This window comes from Sus scrofa, chromosome 7, assembly GCF_054392235.1.
Source record: "Sus scrofa isolate SSC_HxYL_T2T_F1_AM1 chromosome 7, Sscrofa_HxYL_maternal_Yorkshire_Landrace_v2.0, whole genome shotgun sequence".
NCBI classification, from domain to species: Eukaryota; Metazoa; Chordata; class Mammalia; order Artiodactyla; family Suidae; genus Sus; species Sus scrofa.
This window is the reverse complement of record NC_139389.1, coordinates 101,014,687-101,039,359: the sequence shown is the minus strand read 5'-3', so window position 1 is coordinate 101,039,359 and position 24,673 is coordinate 101,014,687. Positions and strand designations below refer to the sequence as shown.

The 24,673-nt window shown below is 43.3% G+C and overlaps 1 protein-coding gene across 6 annotated transcripts in view; it reads left to right on the top strand.

Moving 5' to 3' along the window:
- The window catches only part of LOC102159623 (uncharacterized), a 412,972-nt gene that overhangs the window by 313,733 nt on the left and 74,566 nt on the right, over positions 1 to 24,673 (top strand). For 5 of the 6 annotated variants that reach the window (XR_014810989.1, XR_014810988.1, XM_084969531.1 and 2 more), the window contains 2 exons: positions 16,215 to 16,312; positions 18,911 to 19,054. The gene's annotated coding sequence lies outside the window, so the exon portion shown is untranslated. Of the gene's footprint in view, positions 1 to 16,214; positions 16,313 to 18,910; positions 19,055 to 23,432; positions 23,516 to 24,673 lie in introns of all 6 variants that reach the window. The other variant, XM_084969529.1, reaches the window with a different exon arrangement.

Below are 24,673 nucleotides of genomic sequence, written 5' to 3'. Positions count from 1 at the left end.
CTCCCCTCAAGAACATTTAGCAGTGTCTGCAGTGTCTGAGTGTCTGCAGTGTCTGGAGATGGTTTTTTGTTTTTTTTGTTGTTTTTTTTTGTTTTGTTTTGTTTTGTTTTTTTTTTTTTTTTTGGTCGTCACATCCGGAGGAGGGCTACTGGTGTTTAGCTAGTGGGTAGAGGCCAGGGATGCTGCTGAACATCCTACAATGCACAGAACAGCCCCACAACAAAGAATTATCCAGCCTGGAATTTCGCTAGTGATGTGGATGAGAAATCCTGATTTTAAACAATGCCTTACTGTTCTCTTGTGACATAGCGGGTAAAGGATCTAGCATTGACACAGCTGTGGCACAGGCTACAACTATGGTGCAAGTTCGATCCCTGGCATGGGAATTCCCACATGCCATGGACATGGCCCGAAAGAAAGAAAGAAAGAAAGAAAGAAAGAAAGAAAGAAAGAAAGAAAGAAAGGAAGGAAGGAAGGAAGGAAGGAAGGAAGGAAGGAAGGAAGAAAGAAAGAAAGAAAAAGACTTTACTAATGACAAGTGTTATATGAGTTAGTATAACTTTGATGTTATGTTAAAGATTCCCTCTCCACTCAGTATGAAGATAGACAAGAGTAAAAGGGAGAAAGGGGACGACATCTCTGTTCTGCATGTACATGAGGGATATAATGAGAACTTTCAGGAGTTCAAGATGATATATATATTTTTTTCTTTTTTTATTTTTTACACTTTTTAAATGATTTTTACTTTTTCCATTATAATTGGTTTACAGTGTTCTGTCAATTTCTACCGGACAGCAAAGTGACTCAGTCATACATGTAAACATACATTCTTTTTCTTCACATTATCCTCCATCATGTTCCATCACAAGTTAATGGATATAGTTCCCTGTGCTATATAGCAGGATCTCATTTCAAGATGATATCTTTAAAACGTTTAGCATAATGCCTGGCCTGTAGTAGGTGATTGGTAAACGAGAGAATTTCAGGCTATCCCACCTTTGATCACAGTGAGGATTGTTAATGTTTTTGTGAATTGGGACTGCTTTGTATTTCCCCAAAGCCTTTTGATAACAGAATAAGAGGTGTGTATGGATGGGGAAACATGCTGGAGATAGAGTATCGAGTTAGGCACTGGGCAAGAGTGCTGCCACTTGGGAAGGGGAGCTGGCAGGCTTGGTCTTGGGGGGTTGTCATGGAGGCAGGGGAGATGTTAGGACTGAAGCATCCTGTGGCTAATGGTTTAGAGCAGCAGGCAACAGACTGTTTCTGTAAAGAGCCACATAGTAAATATTTTAAGCTTTGTGGGCCAAGAAGCAAAGTCAAGAATATTAGGTAGGTAATTCCATAACAAAAGGAAAACAAATTTCCATAAACTTTTGAAAACATTCAAAACCTTATTTGTTGGAGTTCCCGTTGTGGCACAGCGGAAATGAATCCGACTGGGAACCATGAGGTTGCAGGTTCAATCCCTGGCCTTGTTCAGTGGGTTAAGGATCAGGTGTTGCCATGAGCTGTGGTGTAGGTTGCAGACGCGGCTTGGATCTGGCATTGCTATAGCTCTGGTGTAGACCAGCGGCAGCTATGGCTCAGATTGGACCCCTAGCCTGGGAATCTCCATATGCCGTGGGTGTGGCCCTAAAAAAGACAAAAGACAAAAAAAAAAAAAAAAAAAAACCTTGTTTGTGGACTCAAATTTAAATTTGAAATAATTTTCACACCATGAAATATTATTCTTTTGATTTTGTTCTGGCATTTAAAACTGTGAAATCCACCCCTAACTCCTGGGCCATACGAATGACAGGTGGTGGACTGGATTTGGCCCTGTGGGCCATGGTCTACCAAAACCCTGGCTGGGAACATCCTCACCTCAGTGTGTGGCTGGTCTCCCCCTGAAACCCTAGCCTAGTTCTGTCATTAATTCTGCTCATTCCTGGTCCAGGTCCCCAGGAGCAGACACTGCAAAATAGCCTTTCATCTCCTAGGGCCCTGGGCAACCGTGCACCAGGGCTGGGCATACAAATGAGGAAAGGCTCTGTCCCTGCCCTGGCATTGCTCGGCACTGCAGGGAGATAACCTCAGGATGGTAAGAGAAAGGCCATCGTGGCACAGGGCGGAGAGCAGAGGGTGTCGGGGGAGGAGTCCCCCGGCCCTCAGAGAGCATGTGGGGGGAAGGATTCCTAGAAGCGATGTACTTGAGCTGAGATGTGAAGGTTAAGTCAGAGTTTTCTAGAGACAGGAATCTTCAGGGTGCTGTAAACGTGTGCAGGTGATGCACATGATGGGGGTAAGATGAGGGGGGCAGACTGTATTCAGGGTCCTAGAGCTGAGTGTTGCTTTTGTTGCTAAGATGTAGTCTGGGGAGGGGCAGTGGTTAACTAAGAGATGGGCCTGCCTCTGAGGCCAGCTAGGACCCTGCCTTGTTCTCACTTGCTGTTCCTTGGTCCCGTCCTGCCCCTGCCCCTGTGTTGTGACTGGTGCTTTCAGACCTCTCACCTCCCGGGACTTCTGTGTTCCCCTAACCCTCTGTTGAGCCAAAGCTGCTCTGTCCCAGCCTGACTGCCAGCCATCCTGAGCGCTGCTGCTGGTCCACCTGCTCCACATCAGAGGATTCCCCAGTGTTCTGGCTCCCCCAATTTCTTTCCTTCTTCCTTCCTTCCTTCCTTCCCTCCTTCCTTCCTTCCTTCCTTCCTTTCTTGCTTGCTTTTTAGGCCCTGTGGCATACGGAAGTTCCCCGGCTAGGGGTCCAGTGGGAGCTGCATCTGTGACCTATGCCACAGCTCACGGCAACACTGTATCCTTAACCCACTGAGCAAGGCCAGGGATTGAACCCTCATCCTTATGGATACCAGTCGGGTTCATTACCACTGTGCCACAATGGGAACTCTCCAAACCCCTAATTTCTTTCTTTTCTTTTTTTTTTTTCTGTCTCTTTGACTTTTTAGGGCTGCACCTGTGGCACATGGAGGTTCCTAGGCTAGGGGTCTAATCGGAGCTGTAGCCACCGGCCTACGCCACAGCCACAGCAACGCCAGATCCGAGCCATGTCTGACCTACACCACAGCTCACAGCAATGCCAGATCCTTGACCCGCTGAGCGAGGCCGGAGATTGAACTGGCAACCTCATGGTTCCTAGTCAGATTCGTTTCCACTGCGCAAGGATGGGAACTCCAAAAAACCCCTAATTTCTGATCAATAACATGGTTCCCTGGATTTGGCCTATTTCCTCTCCTTCCTACTTGCCAATGAGATCTAGACTCACTTCCTTTCCTCATCTGATTTGTAAGTGGGGGACAGTGGAGATGCCTTACCTGGTAGATCTAAGAGACAGGGCATATGACACCCTTGTGATTCTGAGCTACACAGAAGCCCTGCCTTGAGTGATGGCTGCAAGCAGCCCATCTTGGGAGATACATGAGTGGAGGCATCAGGGATCAGCTCAGGTTCAGCCTGAGACTGTTTCCCCATTTCAGACTTTAATTTCTGACTCTGTCACTATCCACTTGGTTGTATTTTTGCAGTGTGTATAGGAAAAGCCCTAGTATTGGAAATTTGACATCTAAAATCTTTAAAATATAAGTGAATTGAAACCCTTATCCACTGCTTGTGGGAATGTAAAATGGTACATATTGTGAGGAAGGCACATTGGCAGTTCCTCAAAAAATGTTAAACATTTGGTGAATCAATTTCACTCCTAACTGTATACTCAAGAGAAATGAAAACATATGTTCACACAAGCACTTGTACACAAATGTTCACAGCAGCCAAATAGTCATAATAGGAAAAAAGTGGAAACAACCTAAATGTCCATGAACTGATGGATGTATAATCACATGTGAGATGTCCATACAATGGGAAATCATTCAGCCTCAAAAAGGAATGAAAACTGATGCATCCTAGAATGTGGATAAACCTTGAAAAAAATATGCTAAGTGGATGGGGCCAGATGCAAAAGACCACGTACTATGTGATGCTCTTTATATGAAATAGACAGAACAGGCAAATCCATAGATTGATTCATGGCTGTGGGAGGGTTGGGACGGGGAATGCCTGCTTAATGGGTCCACCATTTCCTTTGGGGTGATGAACACGTTCTGGAATTAGTGATGATGGTTACAAAACACTGTGAGTGTCCTAAAAGCCACTAAGTTGTCCACTTTATTTATTTATTTATTTGACCATATCTGAGGCATGTGGAAGTTCCTGGGCCAGGGATTAAATCTGAACCACAGCAGTAACCCAAGCAACAGCAGCGGCAATGCTGAGTACTTACCTGTGAGGCCACCAGCGGCCTCCTACACTTCAAAAATGTTTAAAATGGTGAATTTTATGTTACATGAATTTTACCTCCATTTTTAAAAAGGTGAGGGAAGTCAGCTTTCAGCTTGCTGTGCATATATAGCTTCCCAGTGAGGCAGTGATATTTCTTTTTTTTTTAATTAAGGTATAATTGACATATAATATTATGTTAGTTTTAGGTGTATAACCTAATGATTTGGTGTTTGTATATATTGCAAAATGATCACCACAGTAAGTCTAGTTAACATCCGTCACCATACATAATCACAAAATATTACTTTTCTTGTATCTCTGAGTCCTTATATCCTGGCTCTTGTAGACCCTGAAGCCTAGAGAATCTGAGTCCAATTTGGGAAACTCCTTCGGGGAAGAGAGACTGCAGGTCTCTAAACTCAGGAGTAGGCAATAATTTCTCTCCCATAACTTTTTTTATATTTACATATACATATTTTTAGAGCTGCACGTGCAGCATATGGAAGTTTCCAGGCTAGGGGTTGAATTGGAGCTGTAGCCTCGTCTGTGACCTACACCGCAGCTCATGGCAATGCCGGACCCTTAATCCACTGACTAGGCCAGGGATTGAACCCACATCCTCATGAATGCTAGTTGTGTTCACTACTGCTGAGCCACAACGGGAACGCCTGTATTTATATTTTTATATTGCATCTGCTCTTCTAAAGGATTTTAGTGTCCATGCTCCATTTGCTCCCTTAACAGGGAGGCCTAGGATCTGTCAAAAGACCCTATCACTTTCCTCTCTCACGCCACCACATCCCCGAAGTTGTCTACAGCCTCTTTTCACAACCTCTCCTGGCCTTGGAGGGGATCATTCCCAGCTCGCACATTCCATGAACATTTGTTCAGACTTTTGTGTCAGGTTCTGTTCTGGGCCTGAGCATCCAAAGGTGAACAAGGCAGAGTCCTACTCTCAAGGACCTGGTGGACGAGGCAGAAGGGTGGCCAAGCAAGTGCAGCACTATCATGATGAAGGAGATGAGTGAGGCCACAGATGGAAGGGCTGAGAGGGAGACGGGAGGTGGGTCTTGAGGCATGAGTAGGAGTTCACCAGGGAGACCGGGCAAAGAGACAGACTTTTCAAAGTCATGGTGTATGAAAGAGCCTGATATCTTGAGGGAAAGAGTTGAAAATGGGGTGGACAGGTGGGGTGGAGGTGTTGGTTGGTAGATGAGAAGATAAAGTTGGGTCGCTAGGAAGGGTCAAGGCTTAGAATGCCATTCACCAGCCTGAGTTTGGAAGCTATTCTGATAGCAGAGGGAAAATACTCAAGGACTCAAAGAAAGGAATTTCCACCATCATATTTGCATTTGGAGGGGGAGAATCATACTGGGAGCAAAATAGAAACTGTATGAGAAAGTTGCATCAGAGGTTGGTCAAGAAGCTACTACAATGGTCCATGCAAGAAATGAGGGAACTATATGAAGGCCATTAGCAGTGGGGATGGAGCAGGCAGGGACAAAACAAACTGGGATAAGATGCTGGGTAGCTGTAGCTGGTGCAGTAGGGTGGGGATATTAGGAAGAATGAGTAGTCCTGGGAGGCTCCCAGATCTCTGGCTTGTGTAGGAGTCACTATATGAGAAGGGACTAGAAGAGGAGCAGATTTGGAAGAAAGATGACTTGCTGAGTATGGAGCAAGATAAGCCTGAGAATCTAAGGCATGTCCACATGGAAAGGTCAAGTAGGCCAGCAGGTGGGAGGTGGGGCTCAGGGTAGAAGGCTCGGTAACCTCTCCCTGGGTGTCCCTGCTTATATGTCCCATTTCTCCCCAGGCATTCAGATATGGGACTGTGACCTGAATGCTGCTGGTGACTTGCTCCTGTCAAGGTTATTCTGCTTTAAACTCTTTCTCCCAGTTGGCATGTGATTTCATGCTTTTCACTTCTCCCTTTAAATGGAAATGCAGAAAATGATCTTCGCCCTCCAGTGGGGATTGAGATTTTATTTTTCCTCTCTCAGCTCTGACACCTGCTACGGTTCCCTTGCAATGAAAGGTCTGAGTGACCGAGTGGCATGCTTTAGGCAGTGATAAGTGGGTGTGTGGGTGGGACTGGAGCAACGTCAGGAGAGGTATTAGAATGTGACTCACAGCCACAGGGAACAGAGATCCACAGGCAGGGGTGAGGAAGCCAGGGTGAGGGTTTCTGACTAAGGACCTGTAGTATGTGCCCCAGAGTAGGAGTGGTCTAGAAGGCTCTGCAGCTCTTTCCAGACCTCATTCCAACCACTCACCCATTCCGGTCCACCAGCTGGTCGTGTCTTATTCTGCTTATCTGAGGTCGCAGAGTTCATACATGGTGGAGCCAGAATACAAAGTCAGCTACCAGACAGCAGAGTCTGTGCTCTTTATCTTTCCACTCTAGTGCCTCTTCCATCTTAAGAAATGGTCCCATCAGGGTGAGAACCAAGGGCAAGCTACGGGTTGACCCAACCCCATCCTACTGGGCTCCATCCTTGAGTGACTCTGGCTACTAGGAGAGAGATATTGGGGTGAGGGTGTTCCAGGCAGCCTCTTGCCCTGCCTCCTCCAGGAGCCTGCCACTGCTTATGGTTTCTCTTCCTCTTCAGCCTGGTTCAGGCTGCAGAGTGAGGTGGGAGCCACCTTCTAGTTCTAGCTTGTTTGCCAATTTATTCTCCTGCAAACAAATCCCGCCTTGTGGTATTGTTGCTATAACGGGAAAGAGGCTCATCTATTTCCAATTCTGCAATGTGGGCAGACTTTTAAAGGGTTTGTCTGTTTTCAATTCACATATTAATCTGCTTCCGGCCACAGCTCCAAATACCTTGTGCTGGCCATTTTACTTGAAGGGTGGGGAATGGAGGGGAGGTAATATTTCAATTGTTACATTTTCAAAAAAGATAAGGTTAAAGGGACTTGTCCTATCTTGAGACAATACCTTGAAGGGATTTGGATAAGATAAAAATCTAAATCCTTTATCCTTAAAAATCCTTTGCTCAACAGAGCTGATAAAGAAGCATGTGTATTTGTGTGTGTGCTTAAGCAAGCACTCAGGCCTGCATGTTAAAGCTGTTGGGATCTCAAGCTACCCTCCTTGGGACCGCAGTACTTCCTTACTGGAGAGATGAGTAATCTCAGTGATGCTCATGGCTTCTTCTTTATCTGGGGACACCACAGGTCTTCAAAGGACCAAATCAAGCAGTAGGAGATCCTTCCGATGCTCTTGAGGCCAGTCAGGGGCACATTTTTCAACATCTTCCAGAGAGCTCTAAGCTAAGACCCTGCCACTTAAAAATCCTACATCATCAGGCTTTTGCTAACATTTAATCTCCTTAATGTGTACAATGCCAAGGTGTTATCTCATGTTTAACAAATGGAAAAACCCCATTTTGGCCTCAGATCACAGTTCAGTTGTTGGGAGCCAGAAGTAGAATCCTGGAATGGACCCTGCAGTTCAGCAGCCACCCACCCCACCCCTTGTCTGCTGTCCTAACCATTGTCCCTCTTATGCCAGTACCTGCTGAGTTTAAGTAATTGGAGTTCCAACCCAGAAAGGAAGATTTGATTGTCCTTAATTCTCTGCCCTGAAACATTGTTCATTAAAACCCTAATGTTCCAATCTATTTTTAGACTATGTTTCTTGCTTTATCTCCCCCTTCCTCAAATGGGAACCTAGCAACTTTCAATTGCCATCATCTGAGAGGAGATGTTTGTGTATGTACATGGCCAGGGGCTTGGATGTGCTTGTTACTTCAGATCACTTTTTGTGCTCTTCCAGGTTTTTCCTTGCCTACATGATGCTACTTAAAATCCACTATGTAATCTTCACACCCCGGCTCTCATTTGCTTTCAGACTTCTGGGCCTTCAGATCCATGTGTGGCCTTGCCCATCCATGTATTATTCATAGACACACATGTTCTCAAGAAACCAAATAAAGAGTAATTCATATATTTTTTAATTGGAAGAGAAGGAATCACAGTTCTGATTTATAAGCCTGTTTCTCCTTCTACTCATAAGTTATTCTGGAAACATCCCTCAAAAATCCTTCTCTGCAGCAAGAGGAGGCCTGCCTCTGCTCCAAAAGGGACCCCAAGAGCCCTCTCCGGGGGTTCCGCTGGAGACACATCTCTGTAGTCCCTGATGTTGTTCAGTCGTATTCTCTTTGGCTGGAAGAAATGATTCAGCAGTGAAAACAGGCCTGCATCAGTGGGAGGCATTTCATGTAGATATAAGAAATTTCTAGAATTTGGAAAATGGAACACATTGTGTCCTATGAGAGTCAAGGATTGCATTATTGTCAGACTTTAACCTTTGCTATTATTGATTAGTTTTATTGCTAAAGTAACTTTAAAAGTACTTGAAATAGTCTTCTGGTTGAGGACTATTCCTAACCTCTTAGTTATTTCTTCAGTGTGTATTTTTCTTTGAGCTTCTTAGTTGTACTGGCTTGAGTAACACTTCATCCTATGATGTATTTTCCTCCCAGAACCAATCAGCTGCCAATTTTGAATCAGAGCAAAGTGGCAAATGGGCAAGGCCTTTGTGGCACAGAAACTTAGGAAAGCTTCTGACAGGACGTTAATATTCTGAAGCTAACAAAACTACCAAAATGCTTATAATTTAGTAATACATTTCTATGGTAGCAAGTATGGCTGCTAGGGTTAAGACAAACTCTACCACATATTGATTAACTGACTTTGGATAGGTTATATAATACTTCTACAGCTAAGCAACTTCATCTGGAGAAAGGGAGAGAGACAGAGCCAGGGGCAGAGAGACAGAGAGGGAGAAAATAAAAGATTGAATAAGATGCTACATTTTAATGTCAAATACCCACAATAAGTGTTAAGGATTGTATTATTACTACTGAGTTTGTGAACCAAGATTTAAAATTATGACATTGAATGGGAGATGATCTGATATGTAGGTGGATGCACAGGCTGGTTTGTGTTGAAGGCAGCCATCTCCATGACAACCACAGTGCCCTCTACTTCGAAGGTCCCCTGACAAATCACCCATTTTGCTTATAGCTCAATGATTCCCTGGCCCTCCAAGTGATTTATAAATAAAGATTAAGAATAGTTTTCTTCCTTTTATTTATTTTTTATTTTTTTATTTTTTATTTTTTTGGTCTTTTTGTCATTTCTTGGGCCGCTCCCACGGCATATGGAGGTTCCCAGGCTAGGGGTCTAATCGGAGCTGTAGACGCCAGCCTACACCACAGCTCACGGCACCTCCTGATCCTTAACCCACTGAGCAAGGCCAGGGATGGAACCCGCAACCTCATGGTTCCTAATCGGATTTGCTAACCACTGAGCCACCACGGGAACTCCAAGAATAGTTTTCTTCCTTTTAAATAAGAATTGTTTTTTTAGTTTGAATTGTATAAGTAATACATGAATATATTCTCTTTATAAAAAAGTAAACATTATAGATAAGGTTGAAGTCTTATTTGACCACCATCTCCAGTCCTCATCTCCATCCCAAAGATAACTCTCACCATCAGTTTGATATCTTCTACACATTTACCATGCGTTAAAAAAACCAGAATGTCTATATCCATAGGAAAAAATAATATTGCTTAATGTACATGGTATTTTTATACGTGTTATCATACTGTATGTCATTGTGCAGCTTGATTGTTTTTCATGTAACAAAAGGTCTTGAATTTTCCGTGTTAATACATAGGTACATTTTTTTAAAATCTGGGAGTTCCTGTTGTGGTTCAGCAGCAATGAACCCAACTAGTATCCGTGAAGATGCAGGTTTGATCCCTGGTCTCGCTCAGTGCGTTAAGGGTCCAGCATCACCATGAGCTGCAGTGTAGGTTGCAGATGCAGCTCACATCTGGAGTTGCTGTGGTTGTGGCATAGGTCTGTAGTTGCGGCTCCAATTTGACCCCTAGCCAATCCCATTTTGATGGTCATTTAAATTATTTCTGACTTGTTTCTATTGCAAACAAAACTGCCACAAACATCCTTGGACTTGCCTTCTGTACGCATGAAGAAGTGTTTCTCTTGAGGGGATATGGATAAATAGAATCCATAGTATATGAACATTCTGCACTGTAATAGATACTGCCAAATTATTCTACAAAGTGTGATCATACCAGTTTACAGTCTTATCTATAGTGAATGGAAATATCTTTTCTTCTATATCTTTTTAATTTTTTTTTCTAATTTACTAGGGGAAAAATACTCCCCCATGTTTGAGTTTCCATTTTCCTGATTACTGGTAAAACTGAGGTTTTTGTCATGCATTTTTTGGGGCCATTTTATGTTTCCTTTTTATTTTATATCTTATGCTTTTTTATTTTATAAAAAAATACGTTTATACTTTATATTTCTGTGAAATAGCGTTTTATATCTTTAGAATGTTTTTCTGTGGAATCATTTTTCATTTTCTTTTTGATCTGTAGAAGTTCTTTATGTATTCTAGATACTGATCCTTTGTTGCGAGTGTTTTCTCCTTTTGTCCTTTAACTTTGTGTATGGTGTCTTCTGTCATATAGAAATTCTTATTTTTGAGGCGAAAAGTTCTTATTTTTGAGGCATTTTTTTATGAGTTTTGGTTTTTGTGCCTGTTTAGAAAGAAGTTTCTATATCAAATCATGGGAAAAAAATCTTTCTATGTCATATCCCAATGTTTTTTCACATATAGGTTGTTAATGAGAGAGCTTTTCTAAGTGAGTAATGCCTTATCTTTATTGCCTTGTATCTACTGCCTTGTAAGGGTGAGGCCCTGACTGCCCAGCACGGGCACACAGTCCTTACTGAGGACTTGAGCAGTCCCAATAGCTTCCAGCAGAGAGCAGTGCGGGAGTGGGTCTGCCTTTGTCTGTTGGGGCCCCCAGGGTTCCCCGCTTCACCAAAGGGAATATTTAAAATGCTCCGAAACTAGCAAATTCCAGAGAGGGGAGACTCGTCCAGTCAAAGGAAAGACCAGGAGCAAAGTTAGTTGCAGAGTGTGCTCCCAGTGAGAAATAAAACGGCCAAGGGGCAAAGGTCCTGATGGAGTCCATGTTATGATTGCATAGGAGGAGAGAGCAGATCAAAGTCAGCCAGGATAACAGAGGGTTTTCTCCAAGGGAAGCTTCAATGTCTGCTTAAGTCTGGTCCACACACTTGAGATGAAGCCTCAAGTTTTACAGAGGAAATGATATTTACTGGACAAACAACAGGCAGGATGGAAACATGTAATCCCCAGACTTATCCTTTTGATTTCATCAATAATTCAAGCCCTGTCTCCTTTTGGGGAAAAGAAAAAAGAAAAAGCAAGTCAGTGGCCAGAGGCACAGCTGACTTCTGAGGGGAAACTGAGGAAAACACAGACAGTACAGTTGAGTACCTTTCCCTCCGCACCTCACCCCAAGCACATCCTGGGCTGGCGGGCCTGCTTTCCGTTGTTGCTCTGTTTAATACTAACCATGTAGGATTAACAGTATCATTTTAAAACCAGAAGAGCACTGGCAGTGAAATCCACAGATCCACATAAATAGATTGATCCACATACATTTGCAAATCTGAATCAGTCTCTCACTGGTGCCCTGGGTTCTCTTGGCTTCTCTCTGCTCATTCACCCTCCACTTTTTTCCACCTTGCTTTGTGCCAGGGAAGGTGCCTGTGTGAACCGAGGCCATGCGCTCCCTTGGTTATTGGTTTCTGGTTTGGATGGACCAACGAGAAGCATCTGCATGAAGAGAGGGCTGAGTATTTCTCCCCTAGGTTTCCTCCATGTGGGATTGAAGTTGGCAGTGACCTCATTCCTCTGCAGATTCCGGGTTGTTCTACAGCTGCAGGAATAACTAACCACTCTCTTCTTCCCCTCTCATGCTGTGGGAAGTTAGAGATTTCTGGATAGCCTAGTACTTCACTATCCCATGTTAGTTTTCTCTGCTTACACCCTTGGAAATAGTCCTTTCATTAATTTATCCTCAATTATCTCTTCTGAGTAAACTGTTTGATCCCTGCCTTGACCCTGACTAATACAGAAACCTAAATCTATTTGGATTCTTCATCCTGAAACAGATCAAGTATACAATTAAAATTTTATTATAGCTTTGGACCCCTTTTCCACACAAATAATCTCCAAGCCCAGCGGTGGCTGCTGCCCACATGACTTTCCAAGAGACAGAGTAACCAGTCATTGTAAATCTGCCTAAAAAAAGCTTACTGGCTGGGTTCATTTTCTGCAGTTCTCTAGTGTTTATTTATCACAGACCCCTTCCCCCAGGCTCTCAAAAACATCCCATTGCTATTAATACTCTTCAGTTCCATTCTAAACTTTAAAGGCAAACAACCTGGAAGATGAAAAAGATAGCAGGAACCAATTTGGATGCCTTGAAGTTTTGACTAATTCACTAAGGGATGGTTGTAGAGAGTTGCTGAGATGTAAATTGCATTTATATGCAGCCCTCCCCTTCAGGGAGAGGATTGCTGTTCTGTAAGCTAAGTAGTCACAAGAAGCTGGGCACTTCAAGTAGGTGAGGCCATTTAGTTTTCATCTCTCCACCAGACATACATGACTGAGTGACCTGCCCTCCCCCCGCCCCTTCTCTTCTTGCACCTGCTGGAAAAGGCAAGAATGCAAATCCCAGAAATTGCAACAGGAGGAACGGGACCCAAATCAACACATTAGATCACTGTGAATGACTGAGAGCTGTCTGGACACCTACTTTAATTAAACACTAAGTGAGTTATTCACTCACTGTAGACTGCTCTGATTTCATCACGTGACCTTTCTGGGTACACCTCTTCTACACTTGTAGCTATTCTACTCTTTCTCTTTCCCAGTCCAGCCCTCATCCTCATTTGCAGCCCTTGCTCAGTGACCTAAGAGATACCCTTGGTGCCTATTCTCCTCTTGGCTTGTATATCCAATCTATAACCAAGACCTATGGATTTCATCTAAATCTCTCTCTCTGTTCTTCGTTCTTCTCCCTACTTCCACTGCCAGCACTTGGTCAGAATCCCCTGGACCACTCTACTAGCTTCATTGCTATCCTCCTGCCATCTGCACTCCCCTGTGTATAGCACAGCAGAGTGAGCTTTACAACATGGGAACCTGCCCAGTACCCATCTGCTGAAAACCCTTCAAAGGCTCCTCACTGCTTTTAGGATAAAGACCCAAAGCTTTATAAACCTGCATGGCCTGATCTCTGCCATCCACTCCTGTGTCCACTGATGCCATGCCTCCATCTGCCATGGTCAGGGGCCCTTCCTGGGTTCTTCTTTCTGACCCTTAAACTTGCCATGCTCCACCTCATGACTCAGGTCCTTTCTCTTTGCCGGTGGTAATTGTTCTTACCACTAACACTTGCCTTTGCCTAGTTAACTCTTTAGGACCCAAACTCAAAAAACCCCTTTCCCCAGGGGATCCTTCCTTGGCCTGAGACCAGGCCAGGTTTCCTGTTACAATCTCCCCTGACATGTTCACAGCCTGTAATTATACACTTAATTGAGATTGGGGCCTGTCTCTTCCATTGGAATGTACACATCATGAGGTTGGAAGTAGTGTCTGTCTTGTGTCCCTGGCATTGTGCCTGGCATATAAAACAGTCTCCAAAAAGACTTGCTGAAGACATGAGTGGACCCTATCATGCTTTTTCTTTTAATATCCATAGAGTTCCCATCGTGGCTCAGTGGAAACGAATCTAACTAGCATCCATGAGGATGCAGGTTCAATCCCTGGCCTCACTCAGTGAGTTAAAGAACTGGTGTTGCCGTGAGCTGTGATGTAGGTCGAAGACACGTCTCGGATTCTGTGTTGCTGTGACTGTGGCATAGGCCAGAAGCTACAGCTCCAATTCAACCCCTAGCCTGGGAACCTCCATGTGCCGTGGGTACGGCCCTTAAAAGACAAAAAGGAAGAAAAGAAAAAAAAAAATCCATGTCTAGTATTGGCACTTCCCCAGACTAAAGAAATGGAGATCCTGGGTCTGGAGAGATGTAAGCATATTACTGACTAGAGTTGGGAGATGGATTAGATTGTTTTCTGACAGCCAGTGATTCTTGAATTTGGAGAATATTCATATTCTTTTGCCTCTTCTGTCTGTGTAAATGCTCTCTCCCAATCTGTTTCTGTCTTATGCCAGGGTTGTTTTACCCATGCTCAACCCAACCCTCAGCCTGTGACCACCAGAGCCCCTCTTCCGTGTGGTTCATGTCTTGTTTATTCTTATGCTGGGAAACCTGGGCCTTCCATTCCTAGGCATGCTTCTTAGAAGATTCAATAAAGCACTTAAAAGCCAGTTGGTCTCCTGGAACTTCTTTCTTCCCGCTATTATTGGCAATGCAAATGAAGGACTAAATTACAAGCAAGAGAGATTTGGTTCGGAAGCTTGAGTTTTCAGAACCATCCCCAGGGTAATAAAATGGAAAGGAGAAAACTGAGCACAGAAGACCTTCCTTCTGATTTCCCAATTGTCATCCAAGATTGCAGCCTAAGTGATGTATCCGAAGTAAGGGACCCAGGACTTGGAGGGGTAATTGTCTGTACCAGTGGTCTCCAAGCTTAGCATGTATCAGGATCACTTGGAAGACTTATTAAACCCAGTTGGCTGGGCCCCATCCCCAGTGTTTGTGATTCAGTTGGTCTAGGGCAAGGCTCAAGAATGAGAATTCTCATTACCAGCAAGTTCCCACGTGATGCTGATGCTACTGGTCTCTGGGGATCACATTTGGAGAATCTCTGGGCTATGCTGTACTTCCTCCCCATGTACTCAAACTTTAATGTGTGTTCTAGTTATCTGGGAATCTTTTTGAAGCACAGACTTTGATTGAGTAGGTTGGGATGGAGCTTGGGCCCTATCCTGCTGCAGTGAGGACCACATGCTGAGAAGTTAGTCATATCCTGCTTGAGCCCTGGTCCTCTTTAATAGAAGTCTCTCCCTTCTTTACATCTTCCTGGGATATCAAGGGATATTTTGGGTGACCTTAGAAGAGATGGGTGCCAGGGAGTGTCACTCTAACCTAAGTGTTTCAAAGTCTCTTTGGCCCAGCCAGCAGGAATCCTTTATAGGCTAGAGGCAGCTTTTGTCATAGCTTCAGATGGACACCTGGCCTTCCTCTATCCCCCTTTGCTGAAGAGACCCTTACCCAGAATGCAGATAGGTGTGAAGAAGAAATACAGTCAAAGAAATATACCGGCAGACTTATGCTGCAAGTTCACCCAGGTAGAAAGTGTGTATCTGTTGGGAGTTGGGCCTCACTGAAGCTGTAAAGGGTGGGGAGTCAATGTGGAAAAGTAAAGCTTTCCCCTTTATAAGAGAAGTGTGTTATAGCATATTGTGAAAGCATGAGCTCTGGGCTTAAATGTGGACCCAAAGCTTTAAATAAAATAGCATTCATAAACTGGTTACCACAGTGCTTGGAACTTAGTGAGTGCTTAATGTATTATAGCTATGACTATTTTTTTAACAGGATGTATTAATTATAGTCGAATCAGAATCCATATCAGGAGGAAGATGGGCAGCTTGATAGCCTATAAAATAAAACAGTAGGATTTCTTGGCCCCTGAACTTCCTATTCTCCATCTAGCTCAGTGCCTGGTCCATGGAGCACCTATTTGTTGAATGGAAGGAAAGAATTACACAAGTCTAGGTAAATTAGTAGATGGGGATTTGTGCTTATGAAAATTGTCCAAAGGAAAAGAATTATGGAGACTCCTGAATTCTTAAAAGTGACAATTTTCAGGCCCTGAGTACCATTGTTCAGTTTCTCTGCTTATAAAATTGGTCACTGCCACTACTTTACAGGGTTATCATGAGAAACTTTTGACAATGCATGCTTGGTTTAGTGGAAAGCACAAATTGAGTATTAGCTACTTTATTAAAGTAGAATGACTGCCTAACGGACCCTTTGGGTTGTGACAACTTCAATGCTGAGGCTGAGAGTGAAAGTTTCCAGCCCTGCGGTTTTGATATATTGGCTTTGCCTTTTAGGTTGGCTCTTGTATGCTAGAAAAATCTCTGAACTTTGTATTGTTTGTGAAATGGAATCTGGACCTCTTCAGAAGGCTTGAGTACAGGTGGGCAAGCAGGTAAGTCCACTTGAGAAGGGCTCAGCCTTGTTTGATAAAAAAAAGGAGCCCGTGAGCCTGGCCGGCAAGGAACATCACTCCAGTCTCCCTCCCCACCCCCTCCGCAGTCTAATGCATCTCATTTATTGTTAATGCAGTTTCCACTGGCTCATTTGCAAATAGCCTGAATAAAACATCAGAGGAGGAAGGGAGGGGCAGTGCTCTCTGTCTTATATTACTGCCTCTGCCACAATCCTTCCCTCCTTCCCTTTCCTCAGGTCCCTTCTCCCTCCATTACTCTGATTAACAATCTTGATCTAATTGGCTTGTCATGAAGCAGCCAAATAGGACTCCTGGGCTCTTGCAGGGATGGCGAGGAAAATGACTCCGACAGGCCCAGCATTTGTTTTTGTTTTTTCTTTTCTTGGGTGGATGGAGGGAAAAAGCAACCACCGGATTTACAATCTTAGAGAGGAGATCTGACATAAAGTAGCAGCTCTGCTCCTCCCAGGAAACTGCCTCAGCCCACAGGAGGATGGCAAAGAGTTCACCTGGAGAAAACCATTCAAGCCCTGTGGGGTGTGAGGCCCCATGACCAGGGCCGCTACCACAGGGGATACAAATCTGCTTAGAGGCAAAAACCCAGGCATAACCCTGAGACAAGGCAGATTAAGAAAAGCAGGGCCATAAAGACATGTAGTGGACAAGACTCTTGGTCTTCACACACAGTTGCACAGGCAACACAGTTTCTATTCTTTTCTCTGGTTTAACTTGATTACTGATTACCCTGTTTCTTACCTCAGCTCCTTCCCGGTGTTTCTCTATAGCTTTATAACTAAAAAGTGCACCTCTAAAACACTGTTCTTTAGCCTTGTCAATTTTTAAAAATTTGAGATCTTTTAAATCATTTAAAAAATACAAATTCTACCTATGCTCTCTCTTATTTTTATAAATTTTCTTTTTAAGAACCTGAGCCTTTTACCCTGTAATGTTCCCCATGGTCTGGATTTTGCTGATTGCATATTCAAGAAACAGTTCGATGTGTTCCTCTGAGCTCTGTATTTCCTGCAAATTGGTAGCTGGATCCAAAGGCTTGATTAGACTTAAGTTTGATCCCTTTGGCATGACTATAGATGGTGGTGTGTTTTTCATCAGGAGGCACATAATGTCTGCTCGTCTCCCTTTTTGTGATGCGAGCAGCTGTTGATGTTCAATGCCTGGATCTATTAAATCACTGGGGGTTGCAAATGGCGATGTTCTAATTCCATCATTTCTTTTTTCATTTATTAGTTGGAATACTTCCATAAAGAGATGTTTCCTTGCATCTACGATTTGGTTACCCAGTGGTATAGTTTCTAAAGAAAAGGCAGGATGAATCCTTGATTGTCTTATTTATCAGTCTTCAAGATAACGAATAGATGCCTTTCATTCTCCGATAGAGACCAGTTTTTTTTTTTTTTTCCAAATAGCATTAGGAATCCATGGATTTAAATATAATTGATCTAAATGTATCTGTACAACTATTATTCTTATTAAATAACAAAATGTTCCATCTTTGGCAGTGGGAACTTCCTCAATTTGTTCCTGAGTCCTGCCGACCTGACCCTAGTGGTCCTTGATATCTTTCCCACTCTCTGCTACGACAAGATACTCCAGGCTCACCTTATATACCTCCTGCCCCGGACCTGAAATCAGCCATTCCTCCAAGCAGCCCTGACTTCTTTTTAGTGGGATATGGTGCTGAAGATGCTCATTGCTACTTTACAACGTTAGTCATTGCTTTTAGTCCTTTTAGTGGACAGAGATGAGGCGTTAATGAGGGGAAAAAACCTATATACAGCCAATTCTGCTATAACGCTTGTTTTGAAAATGCAAATTCGTTCAAATACAATTGGTATATTAAGGAACAATGTGGAGTTCCCGTCGTGGCGCAGTGGTTAACGAATCTGACTAGGAACCATGAGGTTGCGGGTTCGGTCCCTGCCCTTGCTCAGTGGGTTAACAATCCGGCGTTGCCGTGAGCTGTGGTGTAGGTTGCAGACGCGGCTCGGAGCCCGCGTTGCTGTGGCTCTGGCGTAGGCCGGTGGCTACAGCTCCGATTCAACCCCTAGCCTGGGAACCTCCCTATGCCGCGGGAGCGGCCCAAGAAATAGCAAAAAGACAAAAAAAAAAAAAAAAAAAAAAAAAAAGGAACAATGTGAACCTAACACAAATTTTGGCTGTGGGTGATTTTATACAGAAGAAATATTAAGTGAAGGAAGAAAACAGCATGCAACCGAACTAAGCTGTATAAGAATACACAGAACAGAAAAAAAAAATCAGGAATAATCTTTTCCACAACCAAAGAGAAAGCGCAATCTGTATACAAAGACCTTAAACAGAAATTGCAAAATCCTGCAATGGCAGCTTTTACTGCTATAGGTGGCTGGTTTGGTGGTTTCAAACATCACTACAATTTCCAGAGTTTTTAGCTGTCAAGTGAGGCTGCAACTGCAGATGAGAAAGAAGCAAAAGAATTTCTAGCAGTAACACAGAAGTTACTGGAGAAGAATGCTATATATTGGATAATATTTTTGATCATGATGAAACAACAATCTCTACTATAAATGCATGTTTCAGAGGGCCTCCATCTCAAAGGCAGAAAAACATGATCCAGGATTTAAGACGGCAAAAGATCACATAACTCAGGTGTTCAGCACCAATGCCCAAAGAGGACAATGAGCCAGCCACCCACATCTGGTACAACTTACCATCCAATTTCAGGTAAGCCTCCTTCCACTGCTTCACAATAACTAACAAGCCTTCCAATGCCCACTTCCACAAGCAGACTTTAGGTCTTTTTCAGGGCAAAATGCCATTTTTATTGTAGTATTTATGTTTTGTATTTCTGAATCATTTAACCTGTATAGAACAGAGCTACCATTTTTGCTAAATTTCTCTCCTTTAAAAAAATTGTCACTAATGAAAATTTTGAGTGTTACACCCTTACCTGCATTTTTACCATAAGCCCAATGGCTTTTATTGCACACTGTGGCGATTTTTAGGAGCACATATATCATATTGCAACAAAACTGAACACACATAGGCACCCACCACGTGAGTTCATACTGATACTTCCAATTCAATTGCAGGACTCTAAGGTTTTTTAGTCACTTAACCTCAGCTCTAGTGCATCTGCATCTCCTTTCTTCCGTGCCAAAAGTTCTGACTCTCAAGGGGTTAGGAAATGATAAAATATTCCATAATTCGTAATTTTCTTCATCCCATCTTATACACACAACAGAATAACAGTCCAAAAACTACTAAGACCTGTAAAATTACTGAGAACTGTCCCAGACGGGAGCCTTGACTGGTCACTTCCAGATTGGCAGGATAAAGATTACTCTGGCGCCCCTTAAGACCTTCTCACAGGTCTTCTTGCAGTTATTCATCATTATCGGACTGCGTAAAAACCCTCAAAGGTTCACCTGCTGTTCCTAGGTCTGCTCTCACCTGCTGGCCATCTTCTGTCAGATACCCTCCCTCCCTCAGCTTCCTCTGGCAAACCTGTGAAGATACCTTGAAGATCTTGAAGCTATTGGTAGTTTGATCCATTGGTTTCAATGTTGGGGTTTGGGGGCTACCTCTTCACTTAACCTTGTAAATGTAGATGGATTTCTAATTTTTTGCTATCTAGATGCTCTATTTTTATGTGGGAATTCTGGGAGATTCAAAAACCATGATACTATCATTTTTATCTTCTCAGCGTCCCTTCCTGATAACCATTTTCTCATAGTTTGTCTTTGAATATGAACACTTTTTAAGTATACAGACATTTTAAATTTTTATTTAGTCAAATCTTTTTATCTTTACCCAGTTTTTATGTTTAAAAAGTCTCTGCCATGTAGCAGTTTCCCTTGTGGTGAAGTAGGTTAAGGATCCAGTGTTGCTACTGCAGCTGCACCAGGTTGCTGCTATGGTGTGGGTTCAATCCCTGGCCTGGGAATTCTTTTTTTTTTTTTTTGTCTTTTTGGGGCCACACCTGTGGCATATGGAGGTTTCCCAGGTTAGGGGTCTAATCAGAGCTGTAGCCACTGGCCTATGCCACAGCCACAGTAACGCCAGATCTGAGCTGCGTCTGCGACCTACACATCACAGCTCACGGCAACGCTGGATCCTTAACCCACTGAGCGAGGCCATAGAATGAACCCGCAACCTCATGGTTCCTAGTTGGATTCATTTCTGCTGCACCACAAGAGGAACTTCTTTTTTTTTTTTTCCTTTTTCCTTTTTGGCCATACCTGCAGCACATGGAAGTTCCCAAGCCAGGGGTCGAGCCACAGCCACTGTAGAAGCAATGCCAAGTAGTCATGTTGTGAGCCACACGGGAAGTCCTGGCCTGGGAATTTTCATATGCCATGGTGCATCCCCCCTCCCAAAAAAGTATTTGCCATCTAGATGTTCAATAAAAATGTTTTTATAATTTCTTATGATATGTTAAGTTTCATTTTGTGCACCTGTCTTATCCATATCATCCATTTGAAAATTATTTTGTAAGATGCTGTGGGAAATGTCTAAGTTAATTATTTTTCTCCTCCAAATTCATTTATTGAATTTGTACTTCTCCCTTTATTATAGCTCAATTGTAAATATCAAGGTCTATATCTAAGTTGTCTCTTCTTGATATATTTATTTCTGTGATTGTACTTAAACGCTTATTTATTTTAGCTTAATATTATATTTTTAATATGTAGGGCATATCTCTCCTCATTTTTTTTTGTAAAAAAAAAGGGGTTCTCTTTTTTCATACAAATTATTTCCTAATGAATTCCAGCAGAGGGAAAGTCCAAAGTCAAGTTTGGGGGTTAGCCCTTTGGTTCTCTGACAAGTTTCTTATTTAAAAAGTAGGCATGTCTTCTTGATCTCTTCCAAATGTTGTGTAACATCCCAAGAGGTGCTGTCTGTGCCTGTATCTCAGGATGGTTTGCAAGGCTTAGGACAGCTTATTCAAGGCAGGGCAAATGAATTTGGGAGAAGGCATAAGCCTGACATTAGCCTGTTCAGTAGGACGATAAGACAGCCATTAAGCTGGAGGATACCATCTGTAAGTCAAAATTCAACCAAGCAGACAAGACTTCTTAGGCCAAAAGACTTAACCTTTCTAGCCGTGATGCAGGAAATTGTTATGAATTGCTTGGTCCAAGATGAAGAAAAGGGGACATCCATGGTAACAAGAACCCAGCCCAAGCTGTAGTTCAGAGCAAATGCTTCTTACAGCCAGCAACACACATTTGCAAGATAGCTAGGCAGACTAGGACTGTGATGTGAAGCCATGAAACAAAACAGAGGCTAACAGAATGATAAGAAATGCTAATCAATGATCTCAATCTCTCAAGGTAGCTGAAGCCAACTGATTTGCACAACCACAAGCCGGCAATAGCAGTACAACATATTTGCATTTTGGAGTTGATTTTTTTTTCCACACGGGGCTTTCAGCTCTGACCTTGTGAGGTGAGAACTGACAGCTTATGAGAGAGAGGCCTTTTGTCTCTCTTCCTGAGACAAAAACAAAAACAAAATCAAAATTAGTATGCCCAGTAAATTAATGTAAGGACTCCCATCTTGTAAATAAACTTGGAAAAACATTTTGGAATACCTCATATAAGACATTAGCCTGGAGCCTCAGCTGAGGTTCAGTAGATTTTATTTTATGTGCAGCCTGTTGTTTAAAGGGATAGAAGGAATCAAATAGTAAAACTTAGCCTTCAGGAAGATGCAGAGACACTAAACAGGAACAGACAGCTCATATTTGTTGGCTGTGAATCCTCAAGTGACACTGGTCTATCAATCTTTTTGTATTTTTTTCTCTTTCCAGCAGAGCCTTCAGTGCATCTGCAGGAAGGCATATTCACAGATTCTGTTAACTCATTCAATTTAGGGCCCTGAGAACTTGTAAGGATGACCACGTCATCCTTCATTTACAGGCCTAGAGAGGAGACCTGCAGGCCTGGAGGGGGGAGAGACTCGCCCCTGCAACTTGTCAGAGCCAGAGCTGCTCAGTCATTGCTGCAGAATGGCAGCTGCATCCACAGGCTTGACTCTTCTCTTTTCACAGATGGCCCAAGTGAAGCCAACAACAGGGGGACTGTGTGGACGAATTACCAAGGGATGTTCCCATTTTCCTTCTTGTAAGGAAAGCATCAGGCTGGCTCCTTAGAAGGACCAGAGCTTACAAGTGGTCGCTTTTCCATAAGCTGCCCATAGAGCTCTCCCAGAAGGTGCAGTCCTGTCAACACCTACAAATAGAACAAATAAACAATGCATTTTAATTATCTAAAGAAAACAGGGAATGATTTTAAGCTAGGGAGGGCTGCCATAACACCACAAGTAAAGTCAATACATTGCTTAGTACAGGAATTAACTAGTGTTTAAATAATAGAAGTGACTATCAATTACAAAACATTACCACAAATTACTTGCTGCGCAAACAGCTTTTTTTGCTGTTTGCTTTGTTATTAATAACTCCAGCTACTGATTTTCTGTAATTATAAGCCACAGTTTTCCTTTGAATGAACAGCCAAGCGAAGTTACAATGCAAAGTCTAGTCCCTACTCACCCCAGTAATAGTCACCTGGTACTCCCTGTCCCCTTCTGCTGACCCTTCAAAGCTGGCTTGATTCTCAGCCTCCATTCTTTTCTGTCAGAGAAACCTAAAAGAATCAATCATTTAGTATTTGCTCGTTATGGTCTGAACTAGCTTTGATATTAAAACCAAACATCCAAGAGATGCCTAAGGCGACATTTTCTGTTTCTGAGCATGGCTTGCTCGATGAAATCGTTCCATCTGTGTGACCAGCTTGGCAATGATGGAGGGTAGATCTTGCTGGGTACCAGAGGACAGGGAGCAATGTGGTGGATTAGGAGGACTGGGCCTGTAGTTTAGACCCCAGTTCAGACCCCTACTCTTTAGTAATCTCAATGCAGAATTTGGGACAAGCTATTTAAGCACTGTGAGATTTGATTCTCCCAGTTAGGAAAGGTAGACTGTGCTCCTAGCCACTTATTCAAAAGGGAAGAAGTGAGGATGACAGCTGTGTTTTTAAGCCCCAAATAGGACATGTGATAGATGAAGAAAAACTTTACTCTCCTTTTCTCATTTAAGGTAAGTTGTCAGGGCGTTCCGTGATGGTCCAGCAGTTAAAGGATCCGGTGTTGTCACTGCCGTGGCTTGGATCATTGCTGCGGGTAAGGTTCAGTCCTTGGCCTGGGAACTTGCATAGGCCATAGATGCAGCCCAAGGGGGGAAAAAAAAAAAAAACTTGTCAGTTAACTCACAGGCTCATTATTACTAAGTCAACCCTGTATTCTGCATGGACAGGACCTGAGGAACACAGGTGCAGACCTTGGCTGTTCCTCTCCCTCATCTTCACAAAGTCAGGTCCTGCCCCACTAACAGAGCCACACTCATAACTCCTGTGTGCAGGCACCATCCTCAAATGGTCCATGGATTTTCTCATTCTGTCCTCTCAGCAAGCCAATTTTGCCCCCCTTTTACAAATTAAAAAAAGAGACACAAAAAGGTTAAGGCCACAAAGCTAGCAAATGACAGAGCCAGGATATCAATCATGAAGACTCTTTACCACCCTGCTAAACCATCAGCTATACTGTTGTCATTCTTGGAGTGGGCTTCTGCCCTGCACCCTGTCTCCTTTCCTGTTTTAGGACTCTGGGCCCAACCACACAGAAGGTAATCATCTCATGTCAAAGGCTTTCCAAGTAGAAGCCTCCACTTCCTCCAGGAAGCTCTCCATAGGGTTCCCCTAGCACCTGGGCCCCGCCTGTTCTGGCTCTCAGCTCAGTGACCCCATATGACTAGGAGCTTCTGGAGGACAGGGACAACTAAACATTTGGTTCACTTCCTCCTAGGACACTTGATATCTTTTTCCACACCCTTCCTCCAGGGGGCTGGGTGGAGTAGGCAATAGAAGAGACTGGGAGTTTCTACCAGTTACACCCGTACCAACTGCCTGTGAGCTGCCCCCACCCTGCTAATCATACCACCCTATCTTAAAAGGCGACTGCAATAAAACAGGAAATAAAAAGCAGAAAGCCCATATTCTTTGGCTGATCAGTCTTTGTAATAACTGCTACAAGGTGGAACAGAAATAAATTTATGAACTATCTGAGCTGCAATTTCTGGATTTCAAAGTAATGCAATCTTGGGGAAATGTCAGTTCCAATTGTACAGGAAAACAAACTTCAAGTGCCTGGCATTCCCCAACCTGAGCAATTGCTGAGGTCATAAATGTGGTAATTGCTCCTCTAGAGCTTTCGAGTCCTGTGTTAGGCTGGGTGGCTGTGTGCATTTGTGCACACACTGGAAACTCACCTTCTCATCTCTCT